This window comes from Saimiri boliviensis, chromosome 21, assembly GCF_048565385.1.
Source record: "Saimiri boliviensis isolate mSaiBol1 chromosome 21, mSaiBol1.pri, whole genome shotgun sequence".
Lineage (NCBI taxonomy): Eukaryota > Metazoa > Chordata > Mammalia > Primates > Cebidae > Saimiri > Saimiri boliviensis.
This window is the reverse complement of record NC_133469.1, coordinates 1,958,903-1,986,317: the sequence shown is the minus strand read 5'-3', so window position 1 is coordinate 1,986,317 and position 27,415 is coordinate 1,958,903. Positions and strand designations below refer to the sequence as shown.

The 27,415-nt window shown below is 46.7% G+C and overlaps 1 protein-coding gene and 1 pseudogene across 2 annotated transcripts in view; one reads left to right on the top strand and one right to left on the bottom strand.

Moving 5' to 3' along the window:
* PACSIN2 (protein kinase C and casein kinase substrate in neurons 2) overlaps positions 1 to 27,415 on the top strand; it is a 134,623-nt gene that overhangs the window by 23,360 nt on the left and 83,848 nt on the right. The gene's annotated exons all lie outside the window — the stretch shown is intronic.
* Positions 20 to 2,582, bottom strand: LOC120361476 (pre-mRNA-splicing factor SPF27 pseudogene; annotated as a pseudogene).

Here is a 27,415-nt window from a genome sequence, read left to right as displayed (position 1 = left end):
TTTTTAACGGCTAAACAAATACCAACAAGCAAGACATTTTAATTCTGTTGAGATATACAAATAGAATTACTACAGCAGCCCACACATTCTATGATTTCTAAACATTGAAACATCAGTGGTTTTGGGGGAAGATGCTGTTGTCCTTCACAGTTAATTAAAAGCTCAGATGCTTTTTGTGAAAGCCCAACTTTCCTTATACCTGCTACACTGTCTTCTCAGAAATCTTGCCGGATGTTTTCTTTGTTTGCCTCTCCATGTTGCTGCTTAATTTGATAGATTTCATTTTCTAGCTGAACAATTGTCCGTTCAATCTCATAATTCTTACTGACCAGGGATACCCAATTCGACTCCATTTCTCTCAATTTAGATCCAGCTGTGAGTTCCATGTTCTTTCTCTGCCAGTTTAAATCCTGAATAAGTTTTCTTAACTTCTGAAGTTCTTTCTGTGCGTGTTCAATCATGTGAACTAGATTTTCATTATATACTTTCCAGGCATTACATCCATGCTGTGACATTAGTTCCAGATTCTCAATTCTAACTGCTTGATGCTCTAACTGAGCCATAGAATTATTTACACATTCTTGCCAGGCAGTAATGTCATTTTTTTGACCAGAGGAAGGGGCTGGAAGCTCATATCGTTTCATACTGAGCAATTCAATTGGTTGTCGAGCAGCCAGCCTTTCAAATTCATTTCTCATTATGTCCGTTTCAAAGGCAGAATAATCCGGGGCTGTCAGGTAGCTCAGGTAGTTCTTAGTAGGTCGGTATCTGCGAGTTTCCTCCTCCACCAGCGCTGCAGCCGCTTCCCGCACACCAGGAGCTTCATAACCTTGATCAAAATACGGCAGCGCGTCCACCACAACCTCGCCTGCCTCGTTTTTATATGAGACGGGGTTTCACCATGTTTGCCAGGATGGTCTCGATCTCTTGACCTCAAGTGATCAGCCTACCTCAGCCTCCCAAAGTGCTGGAATTACAGGCATGAGCCACTGCTCTTGGCCTGGCAGTGTAGTTTTCATGTGTGTAACATTAGCAACTGCCCTTTCTTGGGAAGGGCTCTTTCTGTATAAAATTTTGACCGTTGTATCTTTTCCATTTTAAAATGTCCTATCATGGGCCGGGCACGGTGGCTCAAGCCTGTAATCCCAGCACTTTGGGAGGCCGAGGCGGGTGGATCGCGAGGTCAAGAGATCGAGACCCTCCTGGTCAACATGGTGAAACCCCGTCTCTACTAAAAATACAAAAAATTAGCTGGGCATGGTGGCGCGTGCCTGTAATCCCAGCTACTCAGGAGGCTGAGGCAGGAGAATTGCCTGAACCCAGGAGGCAGAGGTTGCGGTAAGCCGAGATCGCGCCATTGAACTCCAGCCTGGGTAACAAGAGCGAAACTCCATCTCAAAAAAAAAAAAAATAAATAAATAAAATGTCCTATCTTTCAGTGTTGATGAAAAGAGCTGGTAGTTTCTAAAGGATATTCTTTTTTTTTTTTTTTTTTTTTTTTTTTTTGAGACGGAGTTTCGCTCTTGTTGCCCAGGCTGGAGTGCAATGGCGCGATCTCGGCTCACCGCAACCTCCGCCTCCTGGGTTCAGGCAATTCTCCTGCCTCAGCCTCCTAAGTAGCTGGGATTACAGGCACGCGCCACCACGCCCAGCTAGTTTTTTGTATTTTTAGTAGAGACGGGGTTTCACTATGTTGACCAGGATGGTCTCGATCTCTCGACCTCGTGATCCACCCGCCTCGGCCTCCCAAAGTGCTGGGATTACAGGCTTGAGCCACCGCGCCCGGCCGCTCGTTTTGAATTTTTAAAATGTGGTGCAATACGTGAATTGGAGTTGTTGTTGGTTTCTTTGGTCTGTGGATAGCCAGTTGTTTCAGTACCATTTGTTGAAAAGTGCCCCAACTTTTTGGGGAAAATTTCTTTTCTTTTTCTTTTTCTTTTTTTTTTTTTTTTTGAGACGGAGTTTCGCTCTTGTTACCCAGGCTGGAGTGCAATGGCGCGATCTCGGCTCACCGCAACCTCCGCCTCCTGGGTTCAGGCAATTCTCCTGCCTCAGCCTCCTGAGTAGCTGGGATTACAGGCACATGCCACCATGCCCAGCTGCTTTTTTGTATTTTTAGTAGAGACGGGGTTTCACCATGTTGACCGGGATCGTCTCGATCTCTTGACCTCGTGATCCACCCACCTCGGCCTCCCAAAGTGCTGAGATTACAGGCTTGAACCACTGCGCCCGGCCTGGAAAATTTCTAATCAGTGAAACCCAGAGGTCTGGGAATTGTGGTTCTGGGCACTTGGCTCTTGCTTTCATGACTGTTAACTGGTCTCCTCAGCTTCATATAGCATGGCTTTCTTTTTACCCCATGTAGGAGTCCTCAGTCCCTGACAGTAGGGGCTCTATCATTGGATAGCGATGGGAAGGGGACTGGGTGATGCCTGCTGGATTCCCACTCAGTCTTTCTCCCTCTTCTGCTTGGTGGGTTCTGGGCAGTGTTTCGTTTTCATAGGTGACTAGAGGCCTGCCAGGACAGTGAGGCGGAGGGACAAGAAGCCTTCTGTGTCTGGATGGGAGCGGCTGCTCCCCATTCTGCGAGGGCTGACGGCCTTGAGACCCGTAGTCAGCTGAGGGAATGGGGCTCTGCTCTGGGCCACTGCTCTTCCTTGACTAGCTTTATGACTGGCAGGGTGAGGTCGGGGGAGGGGTTAACCCATGTTTGTTCTTTTACCTTCAGTCGCGAAGTGGCTCTGAGCAGCCTCCAAGTCTGTACCGTTGTACAGCAGCTTCCTAGGAGGTGGTGAAGTCTCCATCTGCTTTTTGATCTAGGGGCATCGGGTCCCGACTCATGAACTGCTGGTACTGCCAGTCCTAGCACTAGTAGTTCCACCGCCACCTGACAGCGATGGAGCTTTCTTCTGCTGTAAGCACTTTATGTATGGAGCCCATTCAGTCCTCACAATGGCCCTGTGAGATGGCTGCCATCCATTTTACAGATGAGGAAACTGAGGTACAGAGAAGGTGAACCTCTGGAAGAAGTCTTTCGGCTGTGTTTTTCATTATTGAACGTTGGAGGATAGATTTGGTTTAGCATTTTAAATTAGCTCTTGAGCCAAATAGAGTGGTTTCCGTGGCCCTCTTCTGTGTCTTCATGTCTTTATCAGCAATTAGGGAGGGGTTGGACTGTCTGAGATTAACATTCTTTTTTTCTTCTTTTTTGATGGAGTTTTGCTCTTGCTGCCCAGGCCGGAGTGCAGTGGCGCAATCTCGGCTCACTGCAGCCTCCGCCTCCCAGGTTCAAGCGATTCTCCTGCCTTAGCCTCCCGAGTAGCTGGGATTACAGGCATGTGCCACCACGCCCAGCTACTTTTTTGCATATTTAGTAGAGACAGAGTTTCACCATGTTAGCCAGGTTGGTCTCAATCTCCCGACCTCAGGCGATCCACCCACCTTGGCCTCCCAAAGTGCTGGGATTATAGGGGTGAGCCACCACGCAGGACCAAGATTAAAATTCTTGAGTGTTTTTCTGTTGTTATCACACTAAAATCCAAACTTGTGGTCTGACCCTCACTTCCCCCTTTAGTCTCATCTCTTGCCACACTCCTCAACTTCTTGCATTTCTCCCTGTTCACATGTGCGTTCTGCGAATCCGATCTCTGCTGCAAATGCCTGTTCTTCCCGTCTTTGCCCGCTGAGCTCACCTTCCAAACTTGGCTGTAGTTTCACCCTCCCTCCCTCCAGGTGTTCTGCCCCTGGGCCTGCAGAGTGAATGGTCCACCCCATCCCTATGCTCCTCAAGTATGGTATGACTGACGTGTTTGTCTTCTGTGGGGCTAGGAGCTGGCCAGGTGGAGGGCAGGGGACTGCTTTTTGTATTGGAGTGCACAGTTCTTAGCTCTGTGATGGCGGGATCTGTGGGATGAACAAATGCAGGCATGAATGACATGAGGGTCTGCAGTCCTAAGACTGATTCATTCTTTGAGAGGAGTATCCCTTCTTAACCAAAGCCTGTTGGTTTGTGGCCATCTGTGATTGCAAGTGCCCGGGGTTACCCTCGTGTGGAAAGTCACATTTACTGACTGTGGAAGTCAGTTGTGTTTAAAAAGCATTCATTTTTAAAACTGGTTTAAATGCTTGAACTGGCTTACATCTTACATATATATATGTTTACGTATATATATGTGTGTGTATGTGTACATATATATATATGTATGTATGTATTTGTGTGTGTCTTTGTGTGTGTGTGTGTGTGTATATGTATATATATATATGTATTTTTTTTCCCCCTCCAGGAGATTGAATTTTCTTTTCTTTCTTTTTTTTTTTTTTAAAGACAGAGTCTTGCTGTGTCGCACAGGCTGGAGGCTGGAGTGCAGTGACACGATCTTGGCTCACTATACCCTCTGCCTCCCAGGCTCAAGCAATTCTCCTGCCTCAGTCTCCCAAGTATCTGGGATTACAGGCACTCACTGCCGTGTGCGACTAATTTTTTTGTATTTTTAGTAAAGATGGGGTTTCATCGTGTTGGCCAGGCTGGTCTTGACCTGACTTCAGATGATCCACCCGCCTCAGCCTCCCAAAGTGTTGGGATTACAGGCGTAAGCTGCTGTACCCGGCCAAGAATGAGTTTTCTATTGTGTTAAGAAATGAAACTAGACCAGGTGTAGTGGCTCACACCTGTAATCCCAGCACTTTGGGAGGCCAAGGCAGGAGGACTGCTTGGGCCTGGGGGTTTGGGACCAGCCTGGGCAACATGGTGAGACCCTGTCTCTACAGAAAATTTAAAAACTAGCGGAGTGTGGTAGTATGTGCCTGTGGTCCTAGCTATTCAGGCAGCTTAGGTGGGAGGATCTCTTGAGCCTAGGAAGTCAAGGCTGCAGTGAGCCATGATTGCACCACTGCCCTCTAGTCTGGACGACAGACGGAGACTCACTCTCAAAAACAAAAAAAACAGTTTCTTTGACCATCTTTCAGATCATGGATATAAGTTTCTACGGTTTTTCACCAATTCATGTGGTGCCATTAGAATTTTTATGGTAAGCTAAAAAAATAATTTGAGTTTTTTGGAAATGTTTCTTTGGAATGTGTGGGCTGCGGCCACCATGAATTAATTGGATCAAGTTTGGTATCTCTTTCTGAAAGAGAAGGAAGTTTAGAGAGTAATGCGACTGAGCTGCATTTGGTACAGAGAGCTCTTCAGAAATGATTTGCTATATTTCACTGAAATCTTCATACCTGTGGCTACATTATTTTCTTGCCCAGCTGCTGTAGTTAGGAGCAGTTCCACTTTTGGTCAGTGGACCCTGAGCCTGGTATGGGCTGCTGAATTTGAACCAGATTTTCAGTTCATGGCATAATATCTTTTTTTCTTTAAATACAAGGAGGCAGGATTAATGAATCTTGGGAAATAGAAGGTTGCATTGCACCTTAATGAAAATGAGTTCAAGCTCTGGTTGTGGTCTACTGCTGCTCCAGGCATGGTGTGCTTGCTGTTTTAGGCTGACTGCCCTTCCCCACCCCCCACCCACACACCCGTAGCTGTCTGTGTCCTTGTGGGCTCTGTACCTGTGAGAGTCCTAGCAGTGGCTGTGTGTGAAAAGTATTCAGAGACTATTTTCTCCTTGTGCCTGGGACAAACCTACATTTTCTAAATGGTTTTACTTTTGTGTTCTCTGGAACAGGCATTTTATTTTATTTATGTATTTATTTTGTTTTTGAGATAGAGTCTCCTTATGTTGCCCAGGCTAGAGTGCAATGACGTGATCTCAGCTCACAGCAACCTCGGCCTCCCTAGTTCAAGTGATTCTCCTGCCTCAGCCTCCCGAGTAGCTGGGACTACAGGCGTGTGCCGCCATGCCTGGCTAATTTTTGTATTTTCAGTAGAGATAGGGCTTCTGGTTTCTGTCCAGGCTGTTGAACTCCTGACCTCAAGTGATCTGTCCACCATGGCCTCCCCAGGTGCTGGGATTACAGATGTGAACCACCATGTTCAGCCTGGAATAGGCATTATAAAATGTGTTCTGGAGGTTTTACAATAAAGAATGAATGTACCAGTCTTCTGAACATGGTGCCATGGGGGAGAGAGAGAGAGAGAGAGAAAGAGAGAGAGAGAGAGAGAGAGAGAGAGAGAGTGTGTGTGTGTGTGTGTGTGTGTGTGGTGGTTGTGCCTGGACTCAGGGTGGGGTGTCTTCAACCCCCATGGTGGGTGGCCAGTGAGGTCCCTCAGGGACAGAGCCAGCTGTGTCTAGGGGTGTCATCTTATCTGGGGACTGGAGATGAAATTTTTATCTGTGAAAAGTTAAGCAGCCCATGTAATAACAGTGATGATCAGTGTGGGACACCCAAGGTTAGTGCTGTTACCACTTTTTTATACATAAAGAAAATGGAGGCTCAGAGAGATGGTTAAAATGTTTGTTCAGGGACACATGGCTAATAAGTGACAGAGTCAGGATTTGAACCCAGGCCAGTCTTGGTGTGTTGTGTATAGATTCAGACACACACCCCCAGTCATCAAAAATGTGTTCTCGTTGACTACACATCAAGGGTGGATGGAGTGGACTCTACAGGCCATCTGAGGGGTGTTTTTAGTCAGTGAAGTTGTCAAGTTGGCAGTGGAGTATCTGCGTATATGTAGGCGTAGATATGTGTGATTTACATACAATAAACTTCACTTAAGAAAGGGATCTTAGGGGATTTATTATGTAGGCAGTGGGAATCAACAGAGGTTCTTAAGTGGAAGAGAAAGGTGACGTCACATCTAGGTTATGGGAAGGTATTTTAGAATGGATAGAAATGGCTGGGCGCGGTGGCTCAAGCCTGTAATCCCAGCACTTTGGGAGGCTGAGGCGGGTGGATCACGAGGTCAAGAGATCGAGACCATCCTTGGTCAACATGGTGAAACCCCGTCTCTACTAAAAATACAAAAAATTAGCTGCGCATGGTGGCGTGTGCCTGTAATCCCAGCTACTCAGGAGGCTGAGGCAGGAGAATTGCTTGAACCCAGGAGGTGGAGGTTGCGGTGAGCCGAGATCACGCCATTGCACTCCAGCCCGGGTAACAAGAGTGAAACTCCGTCTCAAAAAAAAAAAAAAAAAAAAAAAAGAATGGATAGAAATGATATGAGATGTAGAGAGACAAACGTTGCTGCAATAGCTACTGCCCCTTCTTAGGGTCTTTGCAATGGGGTTCCCACTTCCTGGAATGTTCTTTGCCTTCACGTCATAGCACAAAAGCCCCCCCACCGCAGTGGTCACTGGTGCTGCTTTCTGCCCTGAAGTAGCCTCTGCTGTGTCTGAAGTAATCGTGTTCCCATGTGGATTTTAGTGTGTGTCTCCACCCCCCATTAGAGTGTCACTGTCATGCACAGGCACTGGCAGAGCGCAGGGCCCCCAAAAGCCTCCGTGAGCTGTGGGTGAATGAGCGCCGTGGTGCCAGGCGGTGAGATGGAGCCTGTCTGCTGGTAACTGCTGGGAAGCGGTTGTGGGGGCAGAGGGGAACCAAGGTCAACCCTTTTAGGTGTTTGATTTCGTTTGCCCTTGACTGACACTCATGACCGTTTCCTTTGGGGGGCTGCTGCGCTTTTCTAAACAGCCGGGATGCTTGCAGACTTGCTGACCACGCTGCAGCCCAGCGTCGCGGCTGTCGCCGTGGCGTGGTTTTGCTTAGCTTGAATCGCTTTTCCTTTTCTGTTGGGCAAGTTCTTTTTTGCTAGTGATCATTTTCCTCCTTTAAATCTGCCAGCCTAGTTCCTGGGCTTCCTTTTTGTGTTTCTCCCTTGCCTAATGCTTACTCTTTCTGTGTTAATTCTGGGAAAAGGGGAATCGCCTTGAGGGTGCTTGGCTAAAACTACAGCGCCTGGGGATTGTTGTGTGGAAGCTCGGGGCATTGGCCCAGTCAAGATGGCCTCCACGTGTCTTCGTGCTGGGGGCGTGGGGTAAAGCCAGGTGGCCAGTGGCTCTATAGTGGCCCTGTGATGGACATCAGTCCTGCAGTCAGCAAGGGGTGGCACAGTGGGCATAGGAGGGTGGAGAATCTGGGTTTGCTCAGTGATTCCTGGGTGGGGAGGCGTTAGGGGTCTGGGAGACTTCTCAGATTTCCAGGACATTTTCACACCTTACCCCTCCCTCTGAATATAAGGTGGTGAAGAGGCAGACAGAAGGTTAAAACCAGCTGGAGCTGGGTGACACGTGAGTGTGTCTGTCTCTGTATGCGTCTATTGGAGGGGCTGTTCTTTCTTGTTATCTTTATGTTTTACATATGTTTCAAAACCGGGTGGGTCCTTCTCAGGGGTTGGCTGAGGGCTGGTGGCAGTGTGGTTGATTGCAACTATGTGCTGATTAGTAGAGGTTACTGGACCTGGGCCTGGGCCTGCATGTGGAGAGAAGTGAGGCCAGTGGGGGGCCAAACAGAGCATTGGGGTGTGCCCATCTGCTGCCCTTGTGGGCAGACTGTGGAGCCCATCAGGAATGGCTTGTGGGAGACAGCCAGTCTCTGGGGTGAGCACCCCATCCAGAGAGGGGTGCAGCTGAAAGAGGGCAGGGCCTTTCTCTGATCGTGTTATAGTTCCTTGTTTTTTTTTTTTTTTTTTTTTTTTGAGACGGTGTCTTGCTGTGTTGCTGAGGCTCTCAGCTCACTGCAACCTCTGCCTCCTGGGTTCAAGCAGTTTTCCTGCCTCAGTCCCCAAGTGGCCTGCCTCAATCCCCAAGTGGCGCCTGCCACCATGCCCAGCTAATTTTTGTATTTTTAATAGAGATGAGGTTTCACCCTGTTGGCCAGGCTGGTCTCGAACTCCCAACCTCAGGTGATCCACCCCCCTCCCCCCAAAGTACTAGGATTACAGGTGTGAGCCTCTGTGCCCGCCCAAATATCTCTATATTTCTGTAAACGAAGACATAAACAGATGAACCATCTGTTTGGGCCTTGGCAGTGATACGGGCGTTTGAAGTGTTTTTGAAGTTTCTGTGTCAGCCAGTTCAGGCGCTGGCTGTTTCCCCTGAGCAGGGGAGCTTTGTCGTACCCCTGTTGTCTGTGCTATGCTGCAGGGGGAGTGGTCAATAGGATGCATTCCTTTCTGCCACAGTTCATTGTACTAGTCAGACTTCTGTGGTTGCCAGCTAACCTGAGCATGATCAATTCCTTGGAAGACATCGGGTGAGGTGGCCTCATGGACTCGTAGGAAACCTGAAAAGAAGCTACGGGAGGAACCATTATTTTAAAGGAGTAGGGAGATTCCCCAAAGCCCACCTGGATTGCTGTTGCCAGGAGGAGGAACAAGTTGAGGGGCAAGGACCAGCCTTCTTGGAAATGCTTTGTAGAATGGCCTAGGGAAGAGGAAATGTATAAACCAAGGGCCAGGATGAGAGCATGCTTTTGATTATGTCTCAGTTCTGAGTCCACCTGAACGTCTGTAGGCCAAAAAGCATAGCACAGCGTTCATAGAAACTCTAGAAATGTTGTCCGACTGCCTCCCACAACTGACTGTCGGTGCAGGCATGGAGACCGTCCTGCTTTCTGCTCTGGGTGGGTGGGTGAATGCCAGTGAGGAGAAACGTCACGTGGGAGTGAAGAGCCTGGCCTTTCAGTCATTCAGCAGGATGAGGGTAGACCTTGGCTCTGCCACCAACGCAGTGTGGGCCCTGTGCTCTTCTTGTGCTGTGTGTAAACAAAGACTGTGGTATTCTCTGTTAGATTTCTCAGCGTTATAGGTTATTGCATTTGGTACTGCGTGCGCATGCTGAGAGAAACAGAAGATGTAAGAGCAGCTAGGTGGTAATAAACGTCTGACTGCTGTTGTAGCAGAGCCTTCCACAACTTTCTTCTGACCCTCACAAACAAATGCGTGTTTTAAAAAGGAGGAGCCTACTGCAGGCATTATTCAGCAGCTTGCTCTTTCCACTTCTCTTGAGCTTACTCCTGAATTTAAGCTCTTTTGAGAACAAATAATTGAAAAAAGTACATGGCAGATTTCAGATTCTCACTGTGGAATGCAGGAATGAGCAGTGCGTGGATGCCGTCCTCCGGGTCTCTCCAGTTCGGTGGCGTGTAGTAGTCGCGCCACTTTGAATTACTTGAGTCTGCAGACTTGCACTAGCAGTGTACGAGTACGGCTGTATTAGTCCATTCTCACGTTGCCATAAATAACTATCTGAGACTGGGTAATTTATGAAAAAAGGAGGTTTAATTGACTCACAGTTTCACAGGCTTAGCAGGAAGCATGACTAGGAGGCCTCAGGAAACTTACAAATAATCATGGTGGAAAGTGAAGGGGAAGCGAGCATGTCTTACCACGGCAGAGCAGGAGAGAGGGAGAGTGTGAGGGAGGAAGTGCCGCACAGTTCAGGTCTCCTAGAACACACTTACTATCACGGGAATAGTAAGGGGGAAATCCGCCCCGTGATCTCATCACCTCCCATCAGGTCCCTCCACTGACACATGGGGATTATGATATGCCATGAGATTTGGGGGAGGACACAGAGCCTGACCGTATCAACAGCGTTACTGGGAGGACACAGAGCCTGACCGTATCAACAGCGTTACTGGGAGGACACAGAGCCCGACCGTATCAACAGTGTTACTGGGAGGACACAGAGCCCGACCGTATCAACGGCGTTACTGGGAGGACACAGAGCCCGACCGTATCAACGGCGTTACTGGGAGGACACAGAGCCCGACCGTATCAACGGCGTTACTGGGAGGACACAGAGCCCGACCGTATCAACGGCGTTACTGGGAGGACACAGAGCCCGACCGTATCAACGGCGTTACTGGGAGGACACAGAGCCCGACCGTATCAACGGCGTTACTGGGAGGACACAGAGCCCGACCGTATCAACGGCGTTACTGGGAGGACACAGAGCCCGACCGTATCAACGGCGTTACTGGGAGGACACAGAGCCCGACCGTATCAACGGCGTTACTGGGAGGACACAGAGCCCGACCGTATCAACGGCGTTACTGGGAGGACACAGAGCCCGACCGTATCAACGGCGTTACTGGGAGGACACAGAGCCCGACCGTATCAACGGCGTTACTGGGAGGACACAGAGCCCGACCGTATCAACGGCGTTACTGGGAGGACACAGAGCCCGACCGTATCAACGGCGTTACTGGGAGGACACAGAGCCCGACCGTATCAACGGCGTTACTGGGAGGACACAGAGCCCGACCGTATCAACGGCGTTACTGGGAGGACACAGAGCCCGACCGTATCAACAGTGTTACTGGGAGGACACAGAGCCCGACCGTATCAACAGCGTTACTGGGAGGACACAGAGCCTGACCGTATCAACAGCGTTACTGGGAGGACACAGAGCCTGACCGTATCAACAGTGTTACTGGGCATTTCCACCAGTGCTAGATGTTACGTTGTTTTTGCTAATCTGATGGCTGAAAACGGTATTCCATTCTTACTTATTTTTAATTGAAAGTTTTTTTTCACCATTCCACTGTGTCTGTGGACCACTTGTAATTTGTATTTATTTGTATTTTCCTGAGTACTGGTGAGGTTGAGCATCATTTCCACATGTCTATTTCTTTTGTATTTCTTCTTCTATGAACTCTCTGCCCATATCCTTTCTCCCTTCTTTCGTCTACTGGATTGTTGTGAATTTTTAGGAGCTCTTTGCATATTAGAGCTACAAATTATTTTTGTATGCATTGCAGATGTGTCCCCAGCTGTTGTTTCTATAATTTGTGTTTACATGGTTTAGATGTGTTTTGCTGTACAATTTTAAGATTTTTTTTTTTTTTTGAGACAGAGTCTCACTCTATCACCCAGGCTGGCGTGCAGGGGCACAAGCTTGGCTCACTGCAACCTCTGCCACCTGGGTTCAAGCGATTCTCCTGCTTCAGCTTCCCGGGTAGCTGGGATTATAGGCACTTGCCATCACACTTAGCTAATTTTTGTATTTTTAGTAGAGACAAAATTTCACCATCTTGACCAGGCTGGTCTTGAACTCCTGACCTTGTGATCAACCCACCTCAGCCTCCCAAAGTGCTGGAATTACAGGCGTGAACCACCACACCTGGCCTAAAATTTTAAGATTTTTATTTCTTTGTAAAAATATTTGGGTTTCTTCTTCCATCCATGATCTAGATAAAATTACAGATTAACTTCATGTGAATGTAATATGTATCTGTTAATACATATATATGTTTATATATATTTGCAACATTCTAAAGTAAGTTTCTAAATAATTTGAATACAGTAGTGTATTAAAAGATTAATTTTCTATAGCCAAACAAGGTTTACTCTAGCAATGCAAGGATAGAATAACACAAGGTATTGTGTCATCTGGAGAAATTTCCAGCTCAGGAATTAGAGCATGGTTTGCCCCAGCCCTGCCATTTACTGATTCTCTGACTTTAGCCAAATTAACTAATCTCCCTGAGCTTCAGTCTCCTCATCTATAAAGTTGGCAGGACAAACCCTATACAGTACTGCTGTATAGGGTTGATGGGAGGATGGAATGGGGTATCTGTGAAATGATTAGAGCTGGGCTTGGTGTATAATAAGTGCTCAGTTAATGTTATATATCACAATTTACTGCATCACATTAAAAAGAAAACCCATGTGGTTATGTTAACATATTTAAAAGGCATGTAATACGGTTCTGCCACTGATGTTAATAAAAATTGAAAAAGTCATAGAAAGAATCTACATAAATACAGAAATGGGTGCCAGCACCCTGCAGTAAGCCTATTAAGTGGCCATTCCATGACACTCCAGGCATGACAGGGAGGCCTGCATTTAGCACTGTTCCCCCAAATCTGTGCACCTCCAGATGATCTTGTGGACTTGTCAGACTTGTGGGGAGAGGAGCCAGTCTGTCACCTGGGCTGGCCTGTCGCCTCTGCTCTGTCTGGAGCAAGTGTGCATTAAGGCCTGCCCTTCCCAGTGACCCTTCACCAGGGTGTAGCTTCTGACCTTGCCCTACAAGAACCAGGAATTCCTGGGGTTGGGCTGGGAAGAGGATTGTTAAAGTGATAAGCCTGGAGGCATTTTGGGAGCCACCTGTGACATTTAGAGTGAAGAGGGTCAGCAGTGGGTAGGTTAGCCTGGCAGATGCCAAGCTTCTGTACCCCCTAGGTGAAGAATTCGCAGAGGCATAGTTTCTAGCCTCCGTTTTCCTCCCTATGTGCAAAGTAAGGGGATGAGTGTTCCCTAAATCGGAGAGGGAGAGAAGGCCTGAATGCTCTGAACCCTGTAGGGCTTCAGCTCAGATGGGACCTTCCAGTGGGTCTTTTTCTTGGGTCTGTCTTACAGCATTTCTCTCATCTACCTCTAGTTTAGAAATGTTTTCTTAAGATAACTTAAAATTCATGTAAAATGAAAGGTGATGGATATGTAAGTTTCGGAGCATACTAATAAATGCCTGGGAGCCAGCCTCCTAGCTGGAGAGCTAAACCACTGTGTAACACAGGCAAGCTCCTAGTGGGCGCTCCCTGCGGGGGGTAAAGGCATTCCAGAATATTTCATCATTCCTGCACTTTTGTTTTTTGACAAGGCCCTGGTTAGAAAAAGAAAAAAAAAAAAAGAATACTTACACACATGTGTCTGTAAATAATATATTCTATTTTTGTTTATGAGCTTTATAAAAGAATCATAAGTAATCTGCAAATTTCATTTTTCATTCATTTTTACTGCTGGATAATTTTTCATTGTGTGCCTACCATTAGTTAGGGTTCTCCAGAAAAACAGAACCAATAGGTTGTATATTTATATGTATTAATAGATTTATTTTAAGGAATTGGCTCACGTGTTTATGGTGACCGGAGGACTCAAGACCCAGGAGAGCTGATGGTGCAGTTCCAGTCTGAAGGCCCACAGGTGGTGAATTCCCTCTTTGAATTGTCTCTTACCTGGGAGAGGAGTCATTCTTTTTGTTCTGTTGAGGCCTTCAAACTGATTGAATGAGGTCCACCTATATTGGGGAGGGCAATCTGCTTTACTCTGCTGATTAAAATGTAAATCTCATCCCCAAACACTCTCACAGAAGCATCCAGAATGTTTCACCAACTATCTGGGCATCCCATGACCCAGTCAAGTCAATGCAAAATTACCCATCACATGAGTAGACCATAATTTATCATTATCCTGTCAGTAAATATTGGGTACATCCGCCTTCTGGCTCTGCTGGTGTGCACGTATGCTCGTTTCGCTAAGGTTTATAGTAAAGTTGGTGCCTACTGGGGTAGAGAACTCAACGTGCAGAAATGCCACACCCAAGTGACTGTGCCACCCCACGCCCACATCTGCCATGGCTGTAGCTTCCCATTGCCCACGTCCCTGCTCACACTGGCTGTTGTCACATGCCTTAATTGTACCCATCTAGTAGATGTCAGATGGTATCTCATTCTGGCATCTTTTCACGTGAATGCTAGCAGTTCTTGGACTCTTTGGTGACAGGCCTGATCAGGTCTTTTCCCATTTTTCTCTTGGGTTGTCTAATTTTCTTACTGATTTCTATTGGTTCTTTATTCATTCTGTATACCAACTTATTGACCATATGAGGTACAGATGTTCTCTCCTATTTTATTTATTTTTATTATCTATTTTCTGAGACAGTCTTGCTCTGTTACCCAGGTTGCAGTGCAGTGGGTCCCGATTTTGGCTCACAGCAACTCCAGCCCCCTGATTCAAGCAGTTCTCCTGCCTCAGCTTCCCAAGTAGCTGGGCCTACAGACACGCGCCACCACGCCTAGCTAACTTTTGTGTTTTTAGTAGAGATGGGGTTTTGCCATCTTGGCCAGGCTCGTCTTGAACTCCTGACCTCACACTTAAGTGTTGGGATTACAGGCGTGAACCACCCTGCCAGATCGGTCCCCTACTTTAGATGCATATGCATGTCTCTACCCTTTCATTAGATTGTTTTTCGTTAAACAGATTTTTTTTTTTTTTTTTTTTTTTTTTTTTTGAGGTGGAGTTTCGCTCTTGTTACCCAGGCTGGAGTGCAATGGCGCGATCTCGGCTCACCGCAACCTCCGCCTCCTGGGTTCAGGCAGTTCTCCTGCCTCAGCCTCCTGAGTAGCTGGGATTACAGGCACGCGCCGCCATGCCCAGCTAATTTTTTGTATTTTTAGTAGAGACAGGGTTTCACCATGTTGACCAGGATGGTCTCGATCTCTTGACCTCGTGATCTGCCTGCCTCAGCCTCCCAAAGTGCTGGGATTACAGGCTTGAGTCACCGTGCCTGGCCTAAACAGATATTTTAACAATATAATTGACTGTATGAATCTTTTCTTTATGATTGGTGCTTTTTGCTCTTGTCATCCAGGCTGAAGAGCAGTGGTGTGATCTTGGCTCACTATAACCTGCACCTCCTGGGTTCAGGCAATTCTCCTGTCTCAGCCTCCCAAGTAGCTGGGATTACAGGCACCCATCACCATGCCCAGCTGATTTTTGTATTTTTAGTAGAGACAGGGTTTTACCATGTTGGCTAGGCTGGTCTCAAACTCCTGACCTCAGGTGATCCACCCTCCTCGGCCTTCCAAAATTCTGGGATTACAGATGTGAGCCACTGCGCCCGGCCCAGGCTGGAGTGCAGTGGTGCAATCTTGGCTCACTGCAACCTCTGCCTCTGGGGTTTAGGTGATTCTTATGCCTCAGCCTCCCGAGTAGCTGGGATTACAGATGTGTGCCACCATACCTGGCTAATTTTTGTATTTTTTGTAGAGATGAGGTTTTGCCGTGTCTACCAGGCTGGTCTCAAATTCCTGACCTCAAGTGATCTACCTACCTTGGTCTCCCAAAGTGCTGGGATTATAGGCATGAGTCACCGTGCCCAACCCATATTTTCTTTCAGTAATGTTCAACTTTTGCTTTTTACATTAAGCTGTAGTCCATCTGGAGCTGATTGTGGAAAATTTTTGTTTGCTTGGTGTGAGATAGGAATCCAGTTTTGTTTCCTTTGACGTGGATGATTAATGGACTTAGCATCACCGTTGAGCAGCTCCTCCTATGCCTCTGGACAGCACACACTACCTTTGTCATATATATAGCAAGTTTACAAATATGTGCAGACCCGTTTCTTTTATTTTCTTTTAAATTCAATCTTACCTTTTTATTGTGGCAAAACATATGTAACGTAAAATTTGCCATTTTAACCTTTTTTTTTTTTTTTTTTTGAGACAGGGTCTCGCTATGTTGCCCAGGCTAGAGTGCAGTGGCATGGTCACTGCTCACTGCAGCCTTGATCCTCTGGGCTCAAGCAGTCCTCCCACAGGCATATGCCACAATGCCCAGCTAATGTTTGTATTTTTTGTAGAGATGGGTTTTTGCCGTGTTCAGGCTGATCTCAAATTTCTGGACTCAAGCAGTCTAGTCTGCCCACCCTGGCCTCCCAAAGTGCTGGGATTAAATTGTGAGCCACCACGCCCATTTTAACCTTCTTTTTTTTTTTTCTCTCAGAGACAGAGTTTCGCTCTTGTTACCCAGGCTGGAGTGCAATGGCGTGATCTCGACTCACCGCAACTTCTGCCTCCTGGGTTCAGGCAATTCTCCTGCCTCAGCCTCCTGAGTAGCTGGGATTACAGGCACACACCACCATGCCCAGCTAATGTTTTGTATTTTTGGTAGAGACAGGGTTTCACCGTGTTGACCAGGATGGTCTCGATCTCTTGACCTCATGATCCACCCGCCTTGGCTCCCAAAGTGCTGGGATTACAGGCCTGACCCACTGCGCCTGGCCCCATTTTGACCATATTTAAGTGTACAGTTGTGTGGCATTATGGACATTCACATTGTTGTGCAACCATCATCATCCATGTCTACAACTTTTTAATCTTCCCCAGTGGAAACCCCATACCCACAAAACACTAGCTTCCCATTCTTCCTTCCCACCAGCCCCACAGGTCTGTTTCCAGATTCTCATTTTCAAAAAAAATTTGTTTAAATTGTGGTCATAACAAATATATTTTATCCAGGGTCTTTTATTGTTCTATTGTTGTTGTGCTATATTTTCATGACAGTACCTTACAGTACTCGGTCAGCATACCAGCAGAAGAGGGAACTCTCTTCCTCCCCTTTCTACCATTAAAAAAAAAAAAAAAAAAAAAAAAATATATATATATATATATATGTGTGTGTGTGCGTGTGTGCGCGCGTGTGTGTACACACACACGCACACACACACACGCATATTTTATTTACTTTTGTAGAGACAGGGTCTTGCCCAAACTCCTGAGCTGAAGAAATTCTCCTACCTCAGCCTTCCCAAAGTGCTGGGATTATAGGTGTGAGCCACTGTGCCCAGCCCCCTTTCTACCTTTTAATAGATACGTATTTAGTTGTAGTTTTCTTATGAGTAGACCACAAGAATGGGGACTTTAATGGATTTCTGTATCTTGGAAAAGCACTAAAACTTACGGTGAATATGGCGGAAGCTTCCTCAGTGCTAATAATTGAGTATTGGCGTTGGGTTTAAGGGATGCAATAGGTTAAACTGATTCAGATTTGGACCTTAGAGAGAGTGATGTGTCAGAACAAGACCAAAATGCCACCCTTGTTACAAAACAGCGGAAGTGGTGAAATAGAGCTCATCTGCGGGGCTGGCAGGGGGCTTGCTGACTTTCCCTGACCCACATTCTCGGCCCTGGCATAGTCTGCTCAGAGGTCAGCTGGGTCTGCAGAGGAGATACGCTTGCTCCAGATGGCTGCCTTGCATCAGTCTAGAGTGGAGAGGAAAGGAAAAGAGGCCTGATTCCCAGTGCTTGTGATGATTGTTTTCTTCTTCTTCTTTTCTTTCTTCTTCCTCCTCCTCCTCCTCCTCCTCCTCCTTTCTTGTTCTTCTTTCTTCTTCTTCTTCTTTTTTTTTTTTTGAGACGGAGTTTCGCTCTTGTTGCCCAGGCTGGAGTGCAATGGCGCGATCTCGGCTCACCGCAACCTCCGCCTCCTGGGTTCAGGCAATTCTGCCGCAGCCTCCTGAGTAGCTGGGATTACAGGCACACGCCACAATGCCCAGCTACTTTTTTGTAGTTTTAGTAGAGACGGGGTTTCACCATGTTGACCGGGATGGTCTCGATCTCTTGACCTCGTGATCCACCCGCCTCGGCCTCCCAAAGTGCTGGGATTACAGGCTTGAGCCACCACGCCCGGCCTCTTCTTTTTTAAGACAAGATCTTACTTTGTTGCCCGGGCTGCAGTGCAGTGGTGCGATCTTAGCTTACTGCAACCTCCACCTTCCAGGTTCAATCAGTTCTGGTGCCTCAGACACCCAAGTAGCTGGGATTACAAGCATGTACCACCATGCCTGGCTAATTTTTGTATTTTTAGTAGAGTCAGGGTTTTGCTATGTTAGCCATGGCTGGTGCTTAGGATTTTTTAATGGATGGTCTCTACCCAGACAAGCCTGTATGTGGTACCTGCCTTCTGCCCCTACTCACCAGGAAGAGCACTCTCCTTTACTGTTTTCTGGTGGCAAGGAGTTAGGGATGGCTTACACCAGGAGCATCGAGGGAATGGAAATCAGTGGCAAGGGGGACCTGGCATCCTTCCCTACTATTTATAAGCAGATTATATCCAATTAACAGGTGAATGCACTGGGTATGGCACCTGCTCATGGGAAAAGGCTGTGGGTAGATGGTTCAGGCGCCAGCCCCTTGGTGGAACTGGCTTTTGTTTTTCGTTGTACGTAGTCATGGTGCACTGGATGGCAGGTAACTGGAAGCAGAGTGGACATAGAGATTCTGAGGGAAGGAGATTTACGTAGATTTCAGGACAACAATGAGCTGCTTATCTCATTTAACCTTCTCAGTAACCTGTGAGGTAGGTGATACTGGTCCTCTTTAAACAGCTGAGAAAACTGAGTCCCTGAGATCAATTGACTTGTGATTCCACAGCTCTTGGGCTGTAAGCTGGCATTTGTATCAGGCTACAAGTTGAGGCTATGCTTCCGTTCTTGAGACTTGGCATCCACAGCCCTGTGTCCCCAAGGCTGAGGAGGCCATTTCTCTCATGGGCTTTTCTCTTTTCTTCTTGCAGCATATGCTGTGTCCCTAGATGGTAAGCCCTGTGCTAGACACCAAGGAAACAAGGGCAATGAGGAATGATGGAGATGGGAATGGGGGACCGGCACAGGCCCAAGACTGGAGTGTAACAGGCCTGTTTCTGTGTCAGTTACAGGGAGAGCAGCCAACCCACTCTGGGTTTATGGGGCAGGGGGCCATACCTGGCATGAGTGTGGGGCTTGCCACACCTGGGTGGAGACAGACAGGTACCTTGGCTGGAGAGCTTGCCTGCAAGCCTTGTAGCTATCAAATATGTAAATTCCAAAGTGTATATGTAGAGTTTCTTATTTAATGAAACATTTGAAAAATGAATAGGAAAAGCATCTGTAGTCTTTTGCTGAATGTGAAGTTAAAGGAGGAAGCTTCAGTGGAGCCTTGTTGACAAAGACAGTGTGGTACAGATTCCCAGTTGCATAATTCAGAGCACTGGGGAAGTTTGACCTGTGTTTTGCAAGATGCTTGTCAATTCCTGGGTAAGTGGAAGTAACGAAGTTGCTCAGGAGGGATTGTCTTGTGGGTGAGACCTGTGGTACTGTCTGTCATTTTGAATCTTCTGTTCTGAAAATACTTTTTACAGTGTCTTCTGCCTTTTTTCTTTTTAAAGATTGTTTTTAAAAGCACTGCTTCTGGCTTTCTCTCCTTATCTTTCAGTAATTTTGTTGTAGGGCATTTTGGACAGGAATATTTCACAGAAATTCTTTTTTTTTTTTTTTTTTTTTGGAGACGGAGTTTCACTCTTGTTACCCAGGCTGGAGTGCAATGGTGCGATCTCGGCTCACCAAAACCTCCACCTCCTGGGTTCAGGCAATTCTCCTGCCTCAGCCTCCTGAGTAGCTGGGATTACAGGCACGTGCCACCACGCCCAGCTAATTTTTTGTATTTTTAGTAGAGACAGGGTTTCACCATGTTGACCAGGATGGTCTCGATCTCTTGACCTCGTGATCCACCCACCTCAGCCTCCCAAAGTGCTGCGATTACAGGCGTGAGCCACCGCGCCTGGCAGAAATTCTTGTTTGAGCTGACATTTATGTCCCAGATTTGTTTGCTGCAGTATATGGGCAGATATATGACTGCCTGTCAAAGGTCTTACTTCCATATTGACCCCAGCCATAAAAGTCATCATAAATCTGGTTTAGAATGAACAGTCCTCACATACTGTTTGTAATTTGAAAATCCAGGTATGTGCTTTTATTTCTAGAATTTTGTCCTCTCTGAGATGGAAGGTGCTATTATGAAGCACATTCAAAACCATTCAAAAGCATGGTTGGGCTGGATGCAGTGGCATGTGCCTGTAATCCACGTACACAGGAGGCCAAGGCCGGAGCATGGCTTTAGCCCGGGAGTTGAAGTCCAGCCTGGACAACATAAGAAAACACACACACACACAGACACACACACACACAGACCTGCACACAGACACACACGCACGCAGACACACACGCACACAGACACATGCACAAACACGCACACACAGACACAGACATGCACACATACAGACACGCACACAGACACACAGACGCATACATAGACACATACACAGACGCACACAGACACGCACATACACACATAGACATGCATACACGCACACACACAGACACAGACCCACACACACACACATGCACAAACACGCACACACAGACACAGACATGCACACATAGAGACACGCACACAGACACGCATACATAGACACACAGACACGCACACAGACACGCACATACACATAGACATGCACACACGCACACACAGACACACAGACCCACACACACACATGCACAAACACGCACACACAGACAGACGTGCACACATACAGACACGCACACAGACACACACAGACACGCATACATACACATACACAGACACGCACACAGACATAGACATGCATACACGCACACACACAGACACACACACAGACCCACACACATAGACACACACACATAGACACGCACACAGACACACACAGACACATGCACAAACACGCACACACAGACACAGACATGCACACATACAGACACGCACACAGACACAGACGCATACATAGACACATACACAGACACGCACACAGACGCACACACACACATAGACATGCATACACGCACACACACACACACACACAGACCCACACACATAGACACACACACATAGACACACACGCACACAGACACACACATGCACAAACACGCACACACAGACACAGACATGCACACATACAGACACACACACAGACAGACGCATACATAGACACACACACACAGACACAGACATGCACACATACAGACACGCACACAGACACACAGACGCATACATAGACACACAGACACGCACACAGACACGCACATACACACATAGACATGCATACACGCACACACACAGACACACACACACAGACCCACACACATAGACACACACGCACACACAGACCCACACACATAGACATACACGCACACACAGACCCACACACATAGACACACACGCACACAGACACACGCACACACACACAGACATGCACACATACAGACACGCACACACACACAGACACGCATACATAGACACACACGCACACAGACACACAGACACGCATACATAGACACACACGCACACAGACACACACAGACACGCATACATAGACACGCACACAGACATGCATAAACATGCGCACACAGACACAGACACGCACACAGACACACACAGACACGCATACATAGACACACGCGCACACAGACACACACGCACACAGACACACACAGACACGCATACATAGACACGCACACACAGACACGCACACAGACGCACACACACACAGACATGCACAAACACATGCACACGCACACACACACACACAGACACACACACAAAAGCGTGGCTAACTTTTCTTAGGGTGAGGCAGTAGACTTTGTGCTTCCAGGCATGGTCTCCAGGTCAGAAAGCCCAGAGGTCAAATTCTGCTTTGGCCCCATCCTTTATGTCCTTTGTAAAAAGGAGTCAGTGACAGTGTGGTCTTCTTTTTAAAATTTAGCTAAGGAAGATGAAGCCTAAAGAAGTAAAATTATTTGTTAAAATCTCAAAGCAAGCAAGCACCCTGGAAATGAAGGCAGGGCCTTGTGGAAGCTGACTTTTTATTTTGCAAGAATTCTATATGTGCAGAGAAGTTGCAGAATGAACACAGACAGTTCCTACCTTTCTCTAATATTAACTTCAGGTGCAGAGCTACAACTTCAGGTTTCCCAGTGCACAGTCCTTATCATACCTTTTTTTTTCTAGATGTATAAGGAACTATTTCTGTAAAATGGTGGTGGTTTAAAATATTTTTATCATATGGTGGTTTGTTGTTGTATTTTTTTTTTTTTTTTTTTTTTTTTTTTGAGATGGAGTTTCGCTCTTGTTAACCAGCCTGGAGTGCAGTGGCGCAATCTTGGCTCACCGCAACCTCCGCCTCCTGGGTTCAGGCAATTCTCCTGCCTCAGCCTCCTGAGTAGCTGGGATTACAAGCATGCGCCACCATGCCCATCTAATTTTTTGTATTTTTAGTAGAGACAGTGTTTCACCATGTTGACCAGGATGGTCTCGATCTCTTCACCTTGTGATCCACCTGCCTTGGCCTCCCAAAGTGCATATGGTGGTTTGTAATGCCACATTTTATTGTTTTTAGCTTAGCTAAGACCCTCAGAAGCTGCTGAGTGGTGAGAGATGGTGCAGGGGTGGGCTGGAGCAGAGAGGGCTGTGGAGAGGCTGGGGGCAGGGCAGGATGGTGCAGGGATCCTCAGTCTCTGTCCGACCGCCCAGCTGTGGGTGGCGTGGGGAGGCGCTGCAGGCCAGTCTCAGATCTCATTGTCAGCACTGCGTGTTACCACAAGCACTCCGTGTCTGGTGGTGCACCATGGAGCACCTTGGGTGACCGTCAGCTTACACGGGGCCCTGCCTTCGTTTCCAGGTGCTGGCTTGCTTTGAGATTTTAACAAATCACTTTATTTCTTGAGGCTTCATCGTCTTTGGCTAAATTTTAAAAAGAAGACCACATTGTCACTGACTCCTTTTTGCAAAGGACATAATGAATATTTGTTAAACTTTTATATAATTATTTCTATAAGAAACTTTTCATTTTGTAAGAATTCTGTATGTGTAGAAAAGTTGCAAAAGGAATACAGACAGTTCCTGCATGCCTTTCGCCTGGTTTTCTCTAATGTTAACATTTTGTGTAACCACAGCTTATTTTTTGAAATTAAGAAATTAACATTGGGCCGGGCGCGGTGGCTCAAGCCTGTAATCCCAGCACTTTGGGAGGCCGAGGCGGGTGGATCACGAGGTCGAGAGATCGAGACCATCCTGGTCAACATGGTGAAACCCCGTCTCTACTAAAAGTGCAAAAAATCAGCTGGGCATGGTGGCGGGTGTCTGTAATCCCAGCTACTCAGGAGGCTGAGGCAGGAGAATTGCCTGAACCCAGGAGGCGGAGGTTGCAGTGAGCCGAGATCGCGCCATTGCACTACAGCCTGGGTAACAAGGGCGAAACTCCATCTCAAAAAAAAAAAAAAAAAAAAAAAGAAATTAACATTGATGCAATATTACTAAATAAACTATAGACTTTATTTAGATTTCACAGTTTTCTCACTGATGTTCTTTTGCAGTTCTAGGATCCTGTCCAGGTTCTCAATGATTTTTCCCTAGTATTAGATTGGCTGATGAATTTGGGGAGAGTCCCACAGAGGTGAAGTGCCCTTCTTACTACGTCATCTTAGGAGGCAGCTGATACTGCCATGACTCATCACCGTGATGTTAACCTTGTGGGTTTACTGTAGTCCTTCTTGGTTTTGAATGTGATTCAGGTGGCGCTGGTTCCCCGCAAGGTTGCCGATCCCTTCAGGCCAGGGCCCTGCTCTGCTTGCTCTATGCCTCTCCCCTGAGTGAGGACTTGGGCTGTGGGTGCCAGTGTTGAAGAGGGCACACCAGGTCAGGTGGAGATGCATTTGAGCTGCGTGATGCTGTGAGCATTCTTTAGTTTTCACATCACAGGTGAAACAGGATTGGCATGTGTTGATAATCGTTGAAACGGAGGTTGGGAGTCATTCACATTTCTTTTTCTTTTCTTTTTTTTGAGACGGAGTTTCGCTCTTGTTACCCAGGCTGGAGTGCAGTGGCGCGATCTCGGCTCGCCGCAACCTCCGTCTGCTGGGTTCAGGCAATTCTCCTGCCTCAGCCTCCTGAGTAGCTGGGATTACAGGCACGTGCCACCATGCCCAGCTACTTTTTTGTATTTTTAGTAGAGACAGGGTTTCACCATGTTGACCAGGATGGTCTCGATCTCTTGACCTCGTGATCTGCCCGCCTTGGCCTCTGAAGTGCTGGGATTACAGGCTTGAGCCACCATGCCTGGCCTTTTTTTTTTTTTTTTTTTTGAGAGCCAGGATCTCACTCTGGAGCTCAGGCTGTAGTGCAGTGGTGGGATCATGGCTCACTGCAGCCTCACCCTCCTGAGTAGCTGGGACCACAGCTGTGCACTGTCATGCCCAGCTAATTTTTAAAATTTTTCCGTAGAGATGGGCTCTTTCGATGTTGCCCAGGCTGGTCTCTAACACATGGGCTCAAGCGATCCTCCTTGCCTCGGCCTCTCAAAGTGCTAGGATTACAGGTGTGAGCCACTGTGCCTGACCTAGTTTCTACTTTCTACATGTTTGACATTTTCCATTAAAAAAGAGAAAGAGAAAACTATTTCCAGTTTTCACAGCAACAATCAATCCCAGATTGCTTGGATAATGCAGGTGTTACAATGGTCATCGTTGCCAGAGTTACTGAGGTGGGAGGATTACTCATCTTAAATGTATTTGGTTCTTCCCCAAGGCCTCTGTAAGAAGAAAAATGTGCATCCAAACCAATGTTAAATGGTACTGCTAATTAACAGCGTAATAATAATATTCCTTAACATCTTTGTGGGAGAAAAATCATTGGTGTGCCATCAGAAAAGAATTCCAATTAAAATGAAGTTACAAATTAGTTGGAATACATTTATAGAATACAAAAACAGAAAGTCTACCATGTCAGGTCACAATCATTTGTTGAAAAGAAATTTGTAGAATGAGATACACTTTTAAGTTTATAGTCGGTATTCTATTTATAATTATCTCCATATTTCAAAGCAAGAATGGAAGCTTTTAGAAGTTAGTGATTATGTCTTTTAAGTTGGATTTATGTAACACTTGCTAGCCCTAGAGGCTTTAGATTAGATGTATACTTACTACATGCGGTATTAGTTGGAGCCAATAGGATGGATGGATGGATGGATGGAGATAGGAAAGGGGATTTTTTAGGGGATTGGCTCACATGGTTGTGAAGTCTGAGAAATTCTTTTTTTTTTTTTTTTTTTTTTTTTTTTTGAGATGAAGTTTCACTCTTGTTGCCCAGGTTAGAGTGTAATGGTGCAATCTTGCCCCACTGCAACGTTCGCCTCCCGGGTTCAAGTGATTCTTCTGCCTTAGCCTCCTGGGTAGCTAGGATAGCAGGCATGTGTCACCATGCTCAGCCAGTTTTGTATTTTTAGTAGAGATGGGGTTTCTCCATGGTGGTCAGTCCAGTCTTGAACTCCCAACAGCAGGCGATCTGCCTGCCTCGGCCTCCCAAAGTGCTGGGATTACAAGTGTGAGCCACCACGCCTGGCCACGTCTGAAAAATTCTATGACAGTCCACCTGCAAGCTGGAGACCCAGGGATGTGGGTAGTGTAGCTCAGTCCACGTTTGAGGGCCCCAGAACCAGAGAACCCAATCATGTAGCTCTCGGTCCAGTGCTGAAGGCCTAAGAACCCCAGGCTGCTGGTGTAATTCCTGGAGTCCAAAGGCTGGCAAGCTTGGAGTTCTGTGGTCCAAGGCAGGAGACGAGTGGACATGGATAGACACATCCGCCCTTTTCCTGTTTTTGTTCTCTGCAGGCTTCTAGCAGATTGGATGGTGCCTGCCCTTATTAATGGTGACTCTTCCTCACCTCATTGACTCAGACCCACATGCTAGTGTCTTCTGGAAGCAGCCTCCTCACAGATACACCCCAGAATCATGCTCTACTAGGTTTCTAGGTTTTCCTAGGTATTCCAGTTGAGTTGACACCTAAAACTAACTACGGCACATGCCAGGTATTCAAAATCTTGAATAAGGGTCCAAAATGCTTCCTGTTTCTTTTCCCATCTCTCTCTCTCTCTCCCTCTTTTTTTTTTTTTTGAAATGGAGTCTTGCTCTGTTGCCAGGCTGGAGTCCAGTGGTGGGGTCTTGGCTCACTGCAACCTTTGTCTCCCAGGTTCAAGCGATTCTCCTGCCTCAGCCTCCCAAGTAGCTGGGACTACAGGTGTGTGACACCACACTCAGCTAATTTTTGTATTTTTAGTAGAGACAGGGTTTCACTGTGTTGGCCAGGATGGTCTCTCTCTCTTGATCTCATGGTCCACCTGCTTCAGCCTCCTAAAGTGCTGGGATTATAGGTGTGAGTCACCACACCTGGCCCAGGATGGCTCTATGTACTTGGTTCATGAAATGTATGAAAGGCTGACAAGTAGGATTTGAACATAGCCACTACCTTATTCTCAACCAAAAGAAAAATATGAAAAAGATTGACCTATCACATTTTTACATAATCTATTTATGATTATAGTAGGTTTCTAGAATTTAAGATTTACTTATCATTTGAAGACAAGGAAAAACTAATATGTTAAATTATCATATTGGATTTTACTGGTTTACTGGCAGCCATTGAAAGCTGTCGCTGACCTTGCCACTTCCAGGTCCCTGAACTGTCATTGTCACACCTTTCATTGAGAAGAACCCAGTGGGAAGAACCCAGGCTAGCCTGGTTAGAAAGTGGACCATTTGGATCCTCTACCAAAGTCGTTGTAGAAGATCAGTTATTTTAAGAATTGAAACCTAGTAAATACACTTGGGCCAAAATGACAGAACTTATTTTAATCTTTTGAATCTGAGGCACTTTGTGGTTCTTGGTTAATGTCAGTCACCGTGTATTGCAGATGCTGAGTAGGAAGGAAGCGCTGTTACTAGATTTCCGCGGGGGGCTTGTCTTCCTTTTCTTTGGGTTTTCTTCTTACCTTCTTTCCCCCTCCTTCTCTCCCTTCTTTCTCTTTATTGAGGTATTAATTTACATACAATTGAATGCGTCCTTTTAGAGCTTTGGTAAGTGGAAACACCGGTGCAGCGGCTGACTCAGTCAAGACAGTATTTCTGTTGCTCCAGAAGTGCCTTGTGTCCCTTTTGAGTCGGTCCCCCACCCTGCCCCCGGCCCTGGCAGACATTGACCTGTCACTGAATATTGGTTTGCTCGGTTTCGAATCTCATCCACATCGACACACACAGTGTGTGCTATTTTGCATCTGGCCCCTTTGCTCAGCATGTTTTTGTGATTTCATCCATGTTGCATCTGTTGGTAGCTCATTCC